At 36.3% G+C, this 14,705-nt stretch overlaps 1 pseudogene; it reads right to left on the bottom strand.

Annotated features, from left to right (window-relative positions):
* Positions 1–14,404: 14,404 nt before the first annotated feature.
* Positions 14,405–14,705, bottom strand: part of LOC115501831 — a 122,127-nt pseudogene continuing 121,826 nt past the window's right edge.

Here is a 14,705-nt window from a genome sequence, read left to right as displayed (position 1 = left end):
TATGATTTCTTAATCTATAAGGAAAAAATTACCAAAATATTTTTGTAGATTATTATAGGAATTAAATAAAATGTTGATAGCTTCCACTACCTCCATCACCTCCCTGCCCAAAATCAGTATTAACAAAATACTTGACTTTAAAAATTTGCCCTGGAAATTTAAAAAATATCAATGTTAAAATTACCATCCTGTAATTTCTAGAAACACCTATTTTAAAAATTAAAAAACATCACCGCCTCCAGACTCCTGATTCTTCTCCCACCTTCTTTGATTCCTGAAAAATTACAAACGTAGATAAAATTTGAACAAGGTTTTCAGCACCACAAAAATATTTTGTCTTTATCTAGGACTCTGAATCTACTTTACAACAGTGAATAGCCTTCATATTTTCATTCCTGTCTTTCATACACAATCTAGCCCATCAAGTTTGAGGAGTGATCTATTCAAAAGAAAGGAACAAAATAAAGGTAATAGTACAGTTCTGCCTACTATCTTTTTTTCTAATATCAGTTTATGTTCCCCAATCATGTGCCCTGCCCTTCCTTTTTTCATATTATTACGCCTCAGCCTGCAAACACAAGCCTGTTGCTTTAGCATTTTTCAAAATCCCTAATTTTTTCTTCAAACTTCCTGAGGCTATTCATAGAGATCACAAAAATATAAAGTATTATCTACATGTGCATATGCTCCCTTTGCAAAATTTGGACATTTTCTTTCACAATTTGAACTTAACAAAATGATCTCTAACACAGTATTGTTAGATGACTTTCTTTCTATCCCTAAAATTTTTTATAACTGCAAAATTTGTGTTGTATGTTAACAACTCTCCTTATACTTCAGCTCCATTTCCTTCTAGAATAGCAAATCATATCATTTTACATAAATATTTAGGAATTTTTAATTGTTTATTGAAATATAAATATAGAAGTGCACAAATCATCAATGTGTGACTCAGTGAATTCTCACAAAGTGAATATATCCACATCACCAACTCCCAGTTTAGGAAGCAGAACATTTACAAGACCCAAAATGCCTTTATTCAGTTACTACCTATCCTTCTTCCCAAGTAAAGTAACCACTATCCTGACTTCTAATACCTTAGATTAATTTTCTGTGTTTTGTGCTTTACATAAGTAGATTATACACTATGTTCTCTTTTGTGTCTGGCTTCTTTTGCTCAGCCTGTTTGTAAGATTTGTTCATAATGCTGTATAATAATTCATTCATTTGCATTGTGGTATAGTATTCCATTGTATGAATATAGTAATCATATTTATCCATTCTATCATTGATAGACATTTAAGTTGTTTCCAGTTTGAAATGAAAATATGTGGAAAATAGTCTGTTGGAACTATTCCTAAGAGAGAAATTATTGCATCATAGGTTTCTGTATATATTCAAATTTAATAGATACTATCAAACTTTTTTTCCAAAATACTTACACATACCTATCTGCAGTATAAATTAGTGCTTGCAGATATATCTTTGTCAAACCCTGTATTTCTAACCTAACTGTGATTCTATATTTAAAATAGATCTCTTACATACAAACAAGTTAGGTCTAAGTTTTTAAATTGACTCTGCCTTTTAATTAGTATGTTTAGATCATTCACATTTAAAGTGATTATTTACATACATGGTTTAACAGCGACCATATTTGTAACTATTTTCTGTTTGTTACCCTTGCCCTCTTTCTTTTTGTGTCTTCTACTCTTTCTGCCTTTATGGTTTTAATTGAGAATTTTATATGATTCCATTTTCTCCTCCTTTCTTAGTCTATCAATTATCCTTCTTTAAAAAAATGTTTGTGGTTGTCTTAGAGTTTCCAATATACATTTATAACCAATCTAAGTCTATTTTCAAGTTTTATTTTATATTTGAGAGAGAGAGAGAGAAGGAGAGAGAGAGAGAAGTGATCCGGGGAGGGGCAGAGAGATGGAGACAAAATCTGAAGCAGGCTCCAGACTCCGAACTGTCAGCACAAAGCCCAACACAGGGCTCCAACTCACAAACTGTGAGATCATCACTTGAGCCAAATTCAGACGCTTAACCAATGACCACCCAGGTGCCCCAATTTTCAGATAACACTATACCACTTCATAGGTAGTTAAGGTGCTTTATAACAGATCATTGCCAGTTCCTTTCTCCTGTATGGTATGACATTGGTGTCATTTATTTCATCTATCCATAAGTAATAATCACTGCAATAATCATTGTTGCTATTATTATTATTTTGGACAAATTGTTCCTGCTAGATGGAACATAAGAAAGACAAAAGGCTATATTTTACCTTCACATTACTTTTTTAACACCATTTATGTAAATCTGTTTCTGATCTATATAATTTTCCTTCTCTCTGAGCAACTTCTTTAACATTTCTTGCAAGGCAGGTTTATTGACTACAGCTCCCTCATATTTTTGTTTTTCTGAAAAGTTTTTATTTCTCCTTCACTTTTTAGGGACAATTCTACTAGAATTCTAGAATAGTAGTTTTTTTCTTTCAACACTTCCAAACTTTTTTGTCATCTGAGACTATGTTACTTTCATACCTTCTTTGAAAAATAATAACCAGCTAGCTTCATGGATAAATTTTCCTAATATACACAGAATAATGCTGACATTTATTGAGTACTGATTATATGCCAGACTCTTTTCTACATGCTTCACGTGTATTTCCCCATTAATCTTCACAACTATCCTGTGAGGTAAATACTACTATTATTGCAGATGGGAAAACTGAGACTTTTAAGTAACTTGCCATATATCATTCAGGCATCAAGTGACAAACTACCTTGCCAGACTGCCTGAGAGTCAGTGCATCCCAGTATATTTTAAATATATCAAATACACAGCTATTGTGGTCCTTTGAAAAAGGAATCTTCTTTCCATTGCTAAAATATCCTTAATTACATTGCTGTGTACTGTCCCACCACAGCAGTCTTTTCAAATAACAACCTGAAAACCCTAGCAACTTGGCTCTGATACTGTGCTTTTATAAGTCTTTTATCCTCCTCCTATGCAGGATCCTAAGTCCTTAAGCTGAGGCTATCCCAATGTAACTAAATAAAAACCCACTAACTAGAAGAAGCAGTTTGTTAATATGACTGTGAATTTGTCTTTCTCACAGTCAGATCCAATGAAGAAACATATTCCCTGAACTAAAGGGTATTTATTAGCAAAGCCTGGAATCATTGCTGCCATAGACTGTCTGAGTCAATGAAATGGCAAAGTGGGGAATATTCACTAGAGGTTACCTCCATGGCCTCTACAGTCCTGCCGCATAAAGTGTGCCCTGGGGACCTTCAGTATTAGCATCAACTGATATCTTATTATAAATGCAGAATCCCAGGCTCCATCCAGACCCACTGAATTTTCATTTTATCAGGGTACCCAAGTATTAGGGCGCCTGGGTGGCTCAGTCAGTTGAGCATCCGACTTTGGTTCATGATCTCACACTTCGTGGGTAAAAGCCCCATGTTGGGCTCTGTGCTGACTGCTCAGAGCCTGGAGCCTGCTTCCGATTCTGTCTCCCTCTCTCTCTGCTCCTCCCCACCCCTCTCTCTCTCTCTCTCTCTCTCTCTCTCTCTCTCTCAAAAATAAACAAGCATTAAAAAACAAAATATAAAATAAAATAAAAATAAGTATATATCCAAGCTCTGATATATTCTTTTACCTCCAATTACATATCCATTTTGGAGATACTGAGATGAATCCTCTGAATGCTGGAAGGCAAAGAAGGCAGAAAGGGAAGGAAGACTGAACCCCCCAAACCAATGTGGGGGTAGGAAGTGGACAGTTTGCATAAGTAGTCAAAATGTGAAACACTTCAGGTAAAGAAGTGAAGCAAGGGAGGTAGCCAAGGGTGGGTCATAAGTCAAGGACAATATGTCCACAGGAAGTCCTGTGCCATTCCATCTGGGAAGAAATCTCTTACAAAACGAGATTGGTAAGAAAGGAATAGGAGGTAGAACACAGGCTGTTGCCGGTGCCATCTGTTGATGGCAGTGCATACAGGGTGAAGGATGGAAGATTTTCTGGAACCTACGAGATGCTAGAAGCCAGCAGGTTGGGCTCCATAGAGGCGCATGGAGAAGCTGTCATGTGATACTGTCCATAAAATTGTATTACAAGTCCCACTTCTCATGTGGGGAGCAAATAAATACTTTATATATGTCAATTGCAATACGAAGTTCAAACCAGTCAATGGATTATGAGAGTTCATTGAACATCTGTGAGATAGTACTGCTATAGTCCCATCTCCTCTCTTGAAGCCTTAAATCTGATAAGGAAGAAAAGGCAGACAGATAAAGTGAAACAACAAGCATCTAACTATATGTTAACAGAATTCATCAAGCATCTACCATGTGCTAGGAGGAGTGTTAGCTGCTTACAACACGTTCAAACATACAGAAACTCAGTTCAATGAGATTTGTGTTGTTATGCTTATATTATAAGTAAACTGAGCCAAGAGAATTATGCAACCTGCCATATCCATACAGGCACTAATTGGCAAACTTGGTATGTGAGTCTAAGAAGCAGGCTATGACCTTGTTCATAGACACCAAGTTACATAGAAAGTAAGAGATAGAGGGATTGTGGTGTGTGAGAGCTTCTGTGTGGTGTGTGTGGGGGGGGGAAGGGAGTTATTAAAGAATGTGAAAATGATGTAGAAATAAGAAAAGAAAATAAGAAAAGAAATAAGAAAATAAGAAGAGAATAAATAAGAAAAGAAATAACCCTGACACATATGCTAGAGGATCTTCACTGGTCTTTTCTGACTTTGCTTTTTCTGGAACACATATTGCCAGCACAGATGATGTATTGAACAGCCTGAAGCTGGTGGTCAATTTTGGGTCTACTGTGAACCCCTGGATTCAATGACTTTACCTTCTTTTACTTCCCAGTGTGAGCAAGGATAAAGTTAATGGTGTATAACTAATGATATCATAAATTTGCAGCCACTACTGAGCTATTTGCAAGCTGCTTGTCACTATATACTGGGTTTACTCACCCCACTCCCTTTCTTATAATCCACCACCAACTATTTCTTTATAGCTTTGTGCTCCACCATGAGAGAAACACAGCAAACGCGAACAAATTCATGAAGTTCGCCTCTGCACTCCAGATGGTTGATGTGTGCCAGGTTTGAGAAATCCAGTAAATCAATGGATGCATGCTGCTAGATATCTGCTTAATCTTGCCCCACAGAATGACCTTGAGAGTTCCATCTCAAAACTGGTCATAATTTACATTGTATTAAATTAAAGAGGAAGAAGTTTTAATCCCACCAATTACAGTTTATGCTTTTGAAACCCAATAATAAACAAAACTAAATTATGAGAGCAGCAGCGTGTCTAGAATACAAAGTGGGATGTCTGTGCCCTACGTAGTGTTGGTCTTAGTGCTTTAGCTCAATAGCGTTATCTGGGGGCAGGGGAAGAGGGAGGGTGGTTAAGAAACTGTCTTTAATAATACTATTTCAAAGATGTATTTAAAGGCACTTCAGATTTGTGAAATCCTTCATCCAGTTAAAAACTGCACTTTTGACAAATGAGGGTACTTTTAGAAGAAAAGGAAAGGTTCTGGGATTATATAATAAATTATAAAAGAAATTAAATACTGATTAGTCTGGAAAAGAAAAAATATGGGTGGGAGAAGATTTCTTAAAACACTCGCATATCACTTTCATAAACTTCAATCCCCATGCAAACTACTACTCTCTTTTTTTTTAAAGTAAGTTTTATACTTATTACCATTTTAAAGATGAATAAATTGAGATACATCAGTAGCATGTAAGTTGTCCAATTGGTAGGACCAGTTTTCAAACAAGACAGATGCTGGATCTATATTTTACTCCTTACACAAGATAACCAGAAAGTAAGTTCATTGCTGTTGAAACTAAACACCTTCATACAATGTATTTTTTTGTGAAGATGAATGGATTTTAATATAACAAAATATGAAATGTTTGTTGATAGGGTTTTAGTTTCCACATTGCAACTAATATTTTTTAAAATTTTTATTTAAACCCCAATTAGTTAACATATGGTGTAATAATGGTCTCAGGAGTAGAATTTAGCGATTTTTCACTTACACATAACAGCCAGTGCTTACACATAACACATAACACCCAGTGCTCATCCCAGAAAGTGCCGTCGTTAATGCCCATCACCCATTTAGCCCATCCCCCGACCCAACACCCCTCCAGCAACCCTCATTTGTTCTCTGTATTTAAGAGTCTCTTATTGCTTTTCTCCCATTCTATTTTTATCTTACTTTCCTTCCCTTCCTCTAGGTTCATCTTTTGTGCTTCTTAAATTCCACATATGAGGGAAAACATATAATATTTATCTTTCTCTGACTGACTTATTTTGCTTAGCATAATACATTCTAGCTTTATCCACGTTGTTGCAAATAGCAAGATCTCATTCATTTTCATCGCTGGGTAGTATTCCGTTGTATATATGTATATACCACAGCTTCTTTATCCATTCATCAATCAGTGGACATTTGGATCTTTCCATAATTTGGCTATTGTTGATAATCCTGCTATAAACATTGGGGTGCATGTGGCCCTTTGAATCAGCACTTTTTTGTCCTTTGGATAAATACCTAGGAGTGTAGTCGCTGGGTTATAGCGTGGCTTTATTTTTAATTACTCCCTTTGATGTTCAAGCCCGCCTTTCGTCTTAAGCCTTCACACGCCAGTCTACATTGGCAACAGCTGTCCTAGTCAGAGACCTTTTTTGCCTCTTTGACATCCTCTTGACATCTAATCTCACCCATGAGAGTCAAGTGGCTCTTCATGGAACTCATTTAAGAATTCTGGATGTACTTTTATCAGAGCACTGGTAATTCTGGCTAATGACTACTTAACCTGATAACTATATGGTAGAGATTTTTAATATCTATTTCTGCATTTAGGATCTGAGTCAGACTGTGGTCACTAGATATGTGGTAGATGAATGAATAGATGAATAAATGATGAATGAATAGCATATGGAAGGAAAAGTAGACTTGTTCTCTGTTGCTCTCCTGTTCTTCAACCAGTGGGTAGAAAGATACTGTGGCCAGATTTAGCAAATAAAAATTTAAAAAGCTCTGTTAAATCTGAACGTCAGATAAACATTAAATCATTTTTATAGATAATAATGATGCAAGAACCAAATAATGCAAGAACACCTTGTATTTTATCTAGCAATCCTAAAAGTATGAAGACACAGATTTCAGCTCAATATGAGAAAAAAAAAGGCTTCTAGAAGCATGATTGGTACAGGAAACTTCAGGAAGCATGTTTCCAGACCTTATTATTTGAGCATAGGATGGATGCCAGATGAGTTCTGGACTTATCCTTGCATTTGTTAAATTTTTTCTTGTCCGTTTCTTATTAAGCAGTACATTTTGATAAAATTTGCATACAGATATAACTAGACCTGGAGAGTGAATATTTCATATGCAAATTATACACTCCACATCCAAGTGGATGTGGATCTTTTAACTGCAAAAATCTATTGACCACACCGCTGTCAGTTTCTTTTTGAAGGCTATCTTAAATTACAGTGCATTATTGATGTATTTGAAATAAATTTAAGTTCAAGTTGACCAAACTACTTAATTCAGATTCCATCTCTGCCCTAAGTAAAGGCATCCTATGATAAGTTGTTTTATCTCTGCGCCATAGCTATGGAACACAAATTCTATTATCTGCCTCACTAGGTACCCTGTGGGTTGATGGGTTCAGTACAGTCAATACGTGCATTGCTATGTAAAATGAAAAGTTATTGGTATTAATTATTACAATCCAGCTAGGGTTCACATCTTGATTACACATTACCATTTTTGCCTTAATTTTCTACTTTTGTCAACTATGATTTCCAAAAAGATTAATAAATTCTTAATAAATTAAACCCAAAGAAAAAATTGAGTATGACAAAAGTGATGATAATAATAATAACAATAATAATAATATCATGACAAAAAAATTAAATAGCAGGACTCCCTGGAAGCCTATTTAGCTACAAAATTATATTAAATTATTTTCAAATAATATAAACATATGACAACCAATAAAAATAACATTCTTCTTGAGCACTCTAATGTAGTTATGATATGCCAAATAATTATGATATACCACAAAAATAAAAGATATAGATGTACTTAATGACATGAGTGGTAACCATGTGAAATTGCCATATATTACCTACAAAAATGACAGTATCATGTGGTTCAAAGCAAAAATAAGCCATTGTCTATGAGTCCCCATAAAGAATGTGTCTTTTTTTTCCTGGAAATAGTTTTCATCAGAAAATGTATACTTAATATCTAAATGCAGAATAATGAGGGGAGATTTCAAATATAATGATCTTCTAAAGTTTCTGAGAGGAGCGACTGGGTGAGTCAGTTAAGCAACCAACTTCGGCTCAGGTCATGATCTCACAGCTCGTGAGTTCGAGCCCTGCGTCGGGCTCTGTGCTGACAACTTGGAGCCTGGAGCTTGCTTCAGATTCTGTGTTCCCTTTCTCTGCCCCTCCCCTGCTTGTGCTCTCTCTCTCTCTCTCTTTCTCTCTCTCTCTCAAATAATAAATAAACATTTAAAAAAACATAGCTGACGCAATCATATCTGAATTTAAGAAAAATGGAAAAAAATTTACTATGAGTACATGTATCTCATTTGATATTTGGGATATGTGTATTCTAAAAATGTAGTCATTGTTTATCTGAAATTCAAATTTAAGTGTGCCTCCTGTATTTTAATTTGTTAAATGACAACTTTCAAATTAAAAGTAAAGTCATATTTGACATCCTGTTTTACTGATATTTTTACGTGTAACATTCTCACCTAAACAGCAATCCTACCAGTTATATTCCAATTTATTTTTCAAATTGGCAGTGGATAGGCACACCTGTCTTCTGAATGCCAGTAAAATCTTTTGCCCTGCTGAATGTTACAAAGCGGAATTAATGTCCTTTAGTCAAAATCTGACCCAAAAACATTATCAATAATTGAAATAATTGGTAATGTAAGATTTATAATAGAGGGTCAATCTAGAATTTTGCTATTTAATGAAAACCTGAGGCTATTAGACTGAAAATAGAATTTTTAAACAAACTTAATTTCAGAATAGTTTTGGAAGAAGTGTTGAAAGAGTGTTACAGAGTTCTGCAATACCCCACACCCAGTTTTCCCCTATTGTCAACATTACTATGATATGTCTTCACAACTAATAGTGTAATGTTAATACGTTATTACAACTGAGGTCAATACTTTATTTAGACTTCTTTATTGTATACCCAATGTTCTTTTTCTATCCCAGGATTCCAACCAGGATAACATATTCAGTGTCATATCTCCTTAGCTGAAGCTGCGTCTTCACTGTGACACTTTTTCAGACTGTCCTTGTTTTTGATGACCTTAAGCATTTGAAGTACAGGTCAGCCAATGTGTAGAATATTCTTCAGTTTGGATTTGCCTAATGTTTTTCTCATGGTTACATAGTGGTTATGAACGTTTGGGAAAAAGACTACAGAGGTAACATGCTATTCTCATCACATTATATCAAAGGCACGTGCTACTAACATTATTTATTATTCATTATGTTAACCTTGTCATAATGTTTATCAGGTTTCTCTACTGCAGTGTTACTTTTTTTTCCATTTCCATACTGTATTTACTTTTAAAAAGTCACCATGTGTACTCCACATTTAAGAAGTGAGTTGAGGGGCGCCTGGGTGGCTCAGTCGGTAAGGTGTCTGACTTCAGCTCAGGTCATGATCTCACAGTCCGTGAGTTCGAGGCCCACGTCGGGCTCTGTGCTGACAGCTCAGAGCCTGGAGCCTGCTTCCGATTCTGTGTCTCCCTCTCTCTCTCTCTGCCCTTCCCCTACTCACGCTCTGTCTCTCTCTGTCTCAAAAATAAATAAAAACATTAAAAAAAAGAAGTGAGTTGAGGGGTGCTATAGTCTAAATGTTTGTATCCCCCAAAACTTGATATGTTGAAATCTTAACCCTCAAGGGGGTTGACGTCAGTAGGTGGTGCCTTTGGAAAGTGCTTCTCTTAGGTCATTAAGGAGAAGCCTTCGTGAATGGGATTAATGCTCTTGAGACCACACAGGGCTTCCTAGCACCCTCCACCATGTGAGGATAAAAAAAGTCTATAACCCAGAAGAGGGCCCTCACCTGACCATGCTGGCACCCTGATCTTAGACTTCAAGCCTCCAGAACTATGAGAAATAAATTTCTGTTATTTAAAAGCCACCCAGCCTGTGACATTTTGTTATAGTATCCCAAATGGACTAAGACAAGGAGTGATATCTACATAAATTGGAATTCTTCTGCAAGATTTATCTGTTCTCCCCATTCATTCCTTCTTCACTTATTCAATAATTTGTTTATATCTGTATGGATTCATGAATATTTTATACTTTGGGTTATAATCCAATAGTATGTTATTACTTTTGTGGCTCATTTTTCTAGCTTTGGCATTGGGAGCTTTTCAATTGACTCTTGTGTCCCTTTGATATACCCATATCATTTTGCTTTTTTAAGTACCTCCTTACTTTCTGACACAAGAAGCCCCAGGATCAAATTGTTCCACATTTGCCACTGGAACTCTTTCAGTTGGCTCATATATCCCCGTGATACATCCCATCATTGTGTTTTGAATTGATTTTAGCACTCACTTTCAGACACTACAAGATACTCCAGGCTCATCTTGTATGTCCTCTGCCTTAAACCTCAAAATCAGCCATTTCTCCAAAGTGCCTTGGTTCCTTTTATTAGTGTACAATAGTAGCAATTGAGATCTAGGTGCTAGGTGTACTTGTTGCTATAAGGGTGTCATTGCCTTTAGTCTCTCAATAGGCAGAGCTAGGACACATATGTGTGTATACTAACCTGTGTATATACACATACGTGTTCTACATCCATCTATATCTATATTAAGGTAAATATGAATTCACACTAAAATCTCTGATTTTCACTAAGTACCACATAGTTGAATCTAGACTCTTTCTCATCCCTTGTTTATCTGTAACTTCTCCTTACAACAATGAGAAACCTCCCTTTCCTCATCTGCCATCCACTTACTTATTTTTTCAATCCTTATACATGGATAGTGATTTCAGAGTGGTTAATGCATACCCTTGTAACAAAAAATTTTACCAGATACAGCACAGTGATTATGTATAGTTCCTAAAGTTGGAGTCCCCACTCATTTCCAGAGGTACGTATATCATCGGCACCTTTCTTTTTCCATTCCCTTCAAAAAGGTTATGTCACACATTGTAATATGGATTATTTCATCACAGTCTGCATTCCTCCTGGGATTCTTCCAGTCTCCTAATTGACTTTTTCATTATTTGCCTATAATTAAGGTTCATTTTTTGTGGTCTAAGATTCTATGGATTTTTACAACTGTATAGTACCGTGTCTCCAGTATCATACAGAGTTGTGTCGCCTAATAAATACTGTTCAACCCATCCCCCTTTTCCTAACTCCCTGAAAACACTCTGCTACCTACTCTATAGTTTTACTTTTCTAGGATGTCATTTAGTAGAAAAATAAAGTATGGAGTATTTTCCTACAGGCTTCTTTCACTTGGCAATTTGCATTTAGGATTCATCCATGTTTTAGGATGACTTGACAGTTCATTCCATGCTATCTCTGGAGAGTATTCCCTTTTATAGTTGTACCACAGTTTCTCTACCTGTTGAAATACATCTTGATTGTATCCAACTTTTGGCAATCATGAATAAAACCACACATGCAAAATTTTGTGAAAATACAAGTTTTCAAATCTAGAAGTGCTTTTGCTAGATAGTTTGGTAAAAAATACATTTAGCTTTGTAAGAAACTGCCAAACTGTCTTCCAAAATGGGTGTACCATTTTGCATTTCCACCAGCAATGAATGAAAGTTCCCATTGTTCTGTATGCTCACCAGCCATTGATATTATCAGCTTCTAATATTTTTTATAAAGCAGATCTACTGACAACAAATTCCCTAGGTTTTTTTTCCCCAAAAGTCATTGTTCTTCACTTACAAATTTTTCCAGATATACAATTCTAATTTAATAGCTTTTTCTTTCAACATTTTAAAGATTTCACTGTACTCCTTGCTTGCGTGGAGCATGATGAAAGAGTCTGATAATGAATTATTACACTTGTCCCACTCCATGACTAGCTTTCTTCAAGATTTTCTCTTTGTCTTTATTTTTCTGCAATTTGAAGGTTATGTGCCTATAGCTTTTTTTAAATCCTGTTTTATGTTTTCTGAGCTACTTGTATCTGTGATTTGGTCTCTGTTATTAATTTTTGAAGGTTATTGGCCATTATGAGTTCAAATATTTCTTCTGTCCATTCTCTTTCTTCTCATTCTTGTCTTCCAATTATATATATGTTACATATTTGGATATTGTCCTAAAGTTCTTGGATGCTCTGTTCCTTTCATTCTTTTACTATTATTATTATATTTACTGCATTTGAGAAGTTTCTATTCACCTGTCTTCAACATCACTGATGTGTCCTTAGCTATGTTGCATCTATCATTTCTCTTTGATGATTTTAGTCTCCATTTCCCTGTTTACATTAGCCATGCTACGTTGCATCTTGTCTACATTTGCCATTGGAATATTTAAAATATTAATCATAGTTATTTTAACTTCTTTCTCTGATCATTCCAATATCTGTAACCAACAGTCTCTTATTGCCTTCCTTATTTCCCTGACTTTAAAAAGTGTCTATTATTCCCTTTTCAAATTATCTCTTACAAGTCCCTTAAACTATACGAATTTCACAGTGTAACTTTATAGCATTCCAGCTGTAGGCTTTTACACTGTACATATTACTTAACATGTCAGAGTTCATTCAGGAAGCAAAAACCACACCTGTAATTTGAACAGCAAGGATTAATATAAGGAATTGTTAACTAATAAAAAGTGATTACTAAAAGGAGCAAACAAGGACTCTATGAGGTGCAGAACACAGCTACTTTGTTTGTAGGAAAATAATAAGGAAATAATTAGGGCAGGGAGGATATCCAAGCCCGGGATTCAGAAATACTAGTAGAGGCCATGGCTTTCATGGAAACATGCAGCTCTCTAAGAGAGAATAAATTTGCCAAGGACACAGATGAAGTTTAATTGTGAGAGCCACTGAGTTGCTATTATTGGCCATGCACAAACTCACTCCCACCCCACACATACACATATCACTCTACAGCACAGCCTACCTCCCAGAAAAGAGCACATTGAAAGAATGAAGAAGTGTGTCCCTTCTTCCTGCTCTAGATTGGTAGAGTCCCTCCACTATTGTTGCCATAAACTAATATTATCCAAGCTGGAAGAATAGAGTTGGCTACAGGGTCCATCTCCAATATCACAAATTAGAGTAAAGAGGAGTAGATTTGGAGCTGAGAGTAGTAACAATGTTATTCTGGGTAATTACTAGTAAATTCAAGTCTCAGAAAGTATAATACAAACAAATACTTATGTTTCAACCATCAGACAGTATGTTTCCAGGCTATAAAAACCCCCAGCACTTGTGATTAAAATAACTTTTAAAAGTATTTTAATTAGAATAATTTTAAACTGTAAAATATTTAAAAAATCATATTGTTACCTCTTTGATACACCTTTGTAGGAGCAGAGCATCCTCACATTAAATTCTTAATATTTAGCCAATGTATTTTATTTGGAGTTTGCTGGAGCATTGCTCTTTAAAAATAATCTTTAAGTATTTCAATATATACTGTTTTACTAAAAATAGGTATTTTGTTGATTTCAGGTGTTAGTTTTTAGAAAAGAAAAAAATTTTATACCTATACAGTTGACCCTTGAACAACACAGGGCTGAACTATGTGGGTCCACTTATACACAGATTTTGGGTGGGGACTGCCAAGAGCTTTATTATTTCTATTTGGTCTAATAGACCAAAGGAGGAGGTCTCCAAGGTGGCTGAAAAGCTGTTTAGTAGCTGCAGAGAGAGGTTCAGGCAGGAGCCTTGACACTAGAGGGATGCCAGAGGAACCCCTCAAGGGCTGTGGGGCTCCAGAAACTCCTAGTCATACTTGAGGGTGAGCCTTTTAAAGAGATACTTACCAACTCCACTTAGGAGCCAGCCGGCCGGCCTGCGGAGGTTAGTCTGGTGGTCATCATCTTCTTGATGAATTCCACCTCCTCATCTAGGAAGTGGCTTTCCAGGAAGTCACAGAGATGGGAGTCTGCACAGGCAGGACCTAGGGCATGCAGATCCAAAAGGCTTCTTTTGGTTCAGGTTCTTCCCCAGGACTATAGCAGTCTGTAAGAATCCAGGATTTTATCCTATTCATTTTGGGATGGCTTCTGCAGGTCCTGGAAGAGGGCACGGCCACCACACTGGTTTTGTGTATTCAAGACGCTGGGTGCCGTCTCAATCCTCCTTGGCCGACTTGAGAAAGTGGCCCATGCCCTCCAGAGTCACAACATCCTGGTCAAAATAGAAGCCCAGATAGGGGTAAGTGTAGGAGACCCGCAGATGCATGTTGCTCAGGTGGTTGTCATCAGCCTCCACCTCAGTGGAATAATTCTGAGGAATCTGGGAGCTGGTATTTGATGGGCAATAACGAGCTAAGCTCAAAAAATGGTGTTGGGTTGGACCGGAGGTAGAGGATGCCTGAGAGGATGTTTCTGAAGGTTACCACTGGAAAAGAGGTTGGAGAGGGTTAGAGGCT

This window comes from Lynx canadensis, chromosome A2 (assembly GCF_007474595.2).
Source record: "Lynx canadensis isolate LIC74 chromosome A2, mLynCan4.pri.v2, whole genome shotgun sequence".
In the NCBI taxonomy this organism is placed as follows: domain Eukaryota; kingdom Metazoa; phylum Chordata; class Mammalia; order Carnivora; family Felidae; genus Lynx; species Lynx canadensis.
The sequence above is the reverse complement of the archived record's forward strand: the minus strand, read 5'-3'. Positions and strand labels throughout refer to the sequence as shown.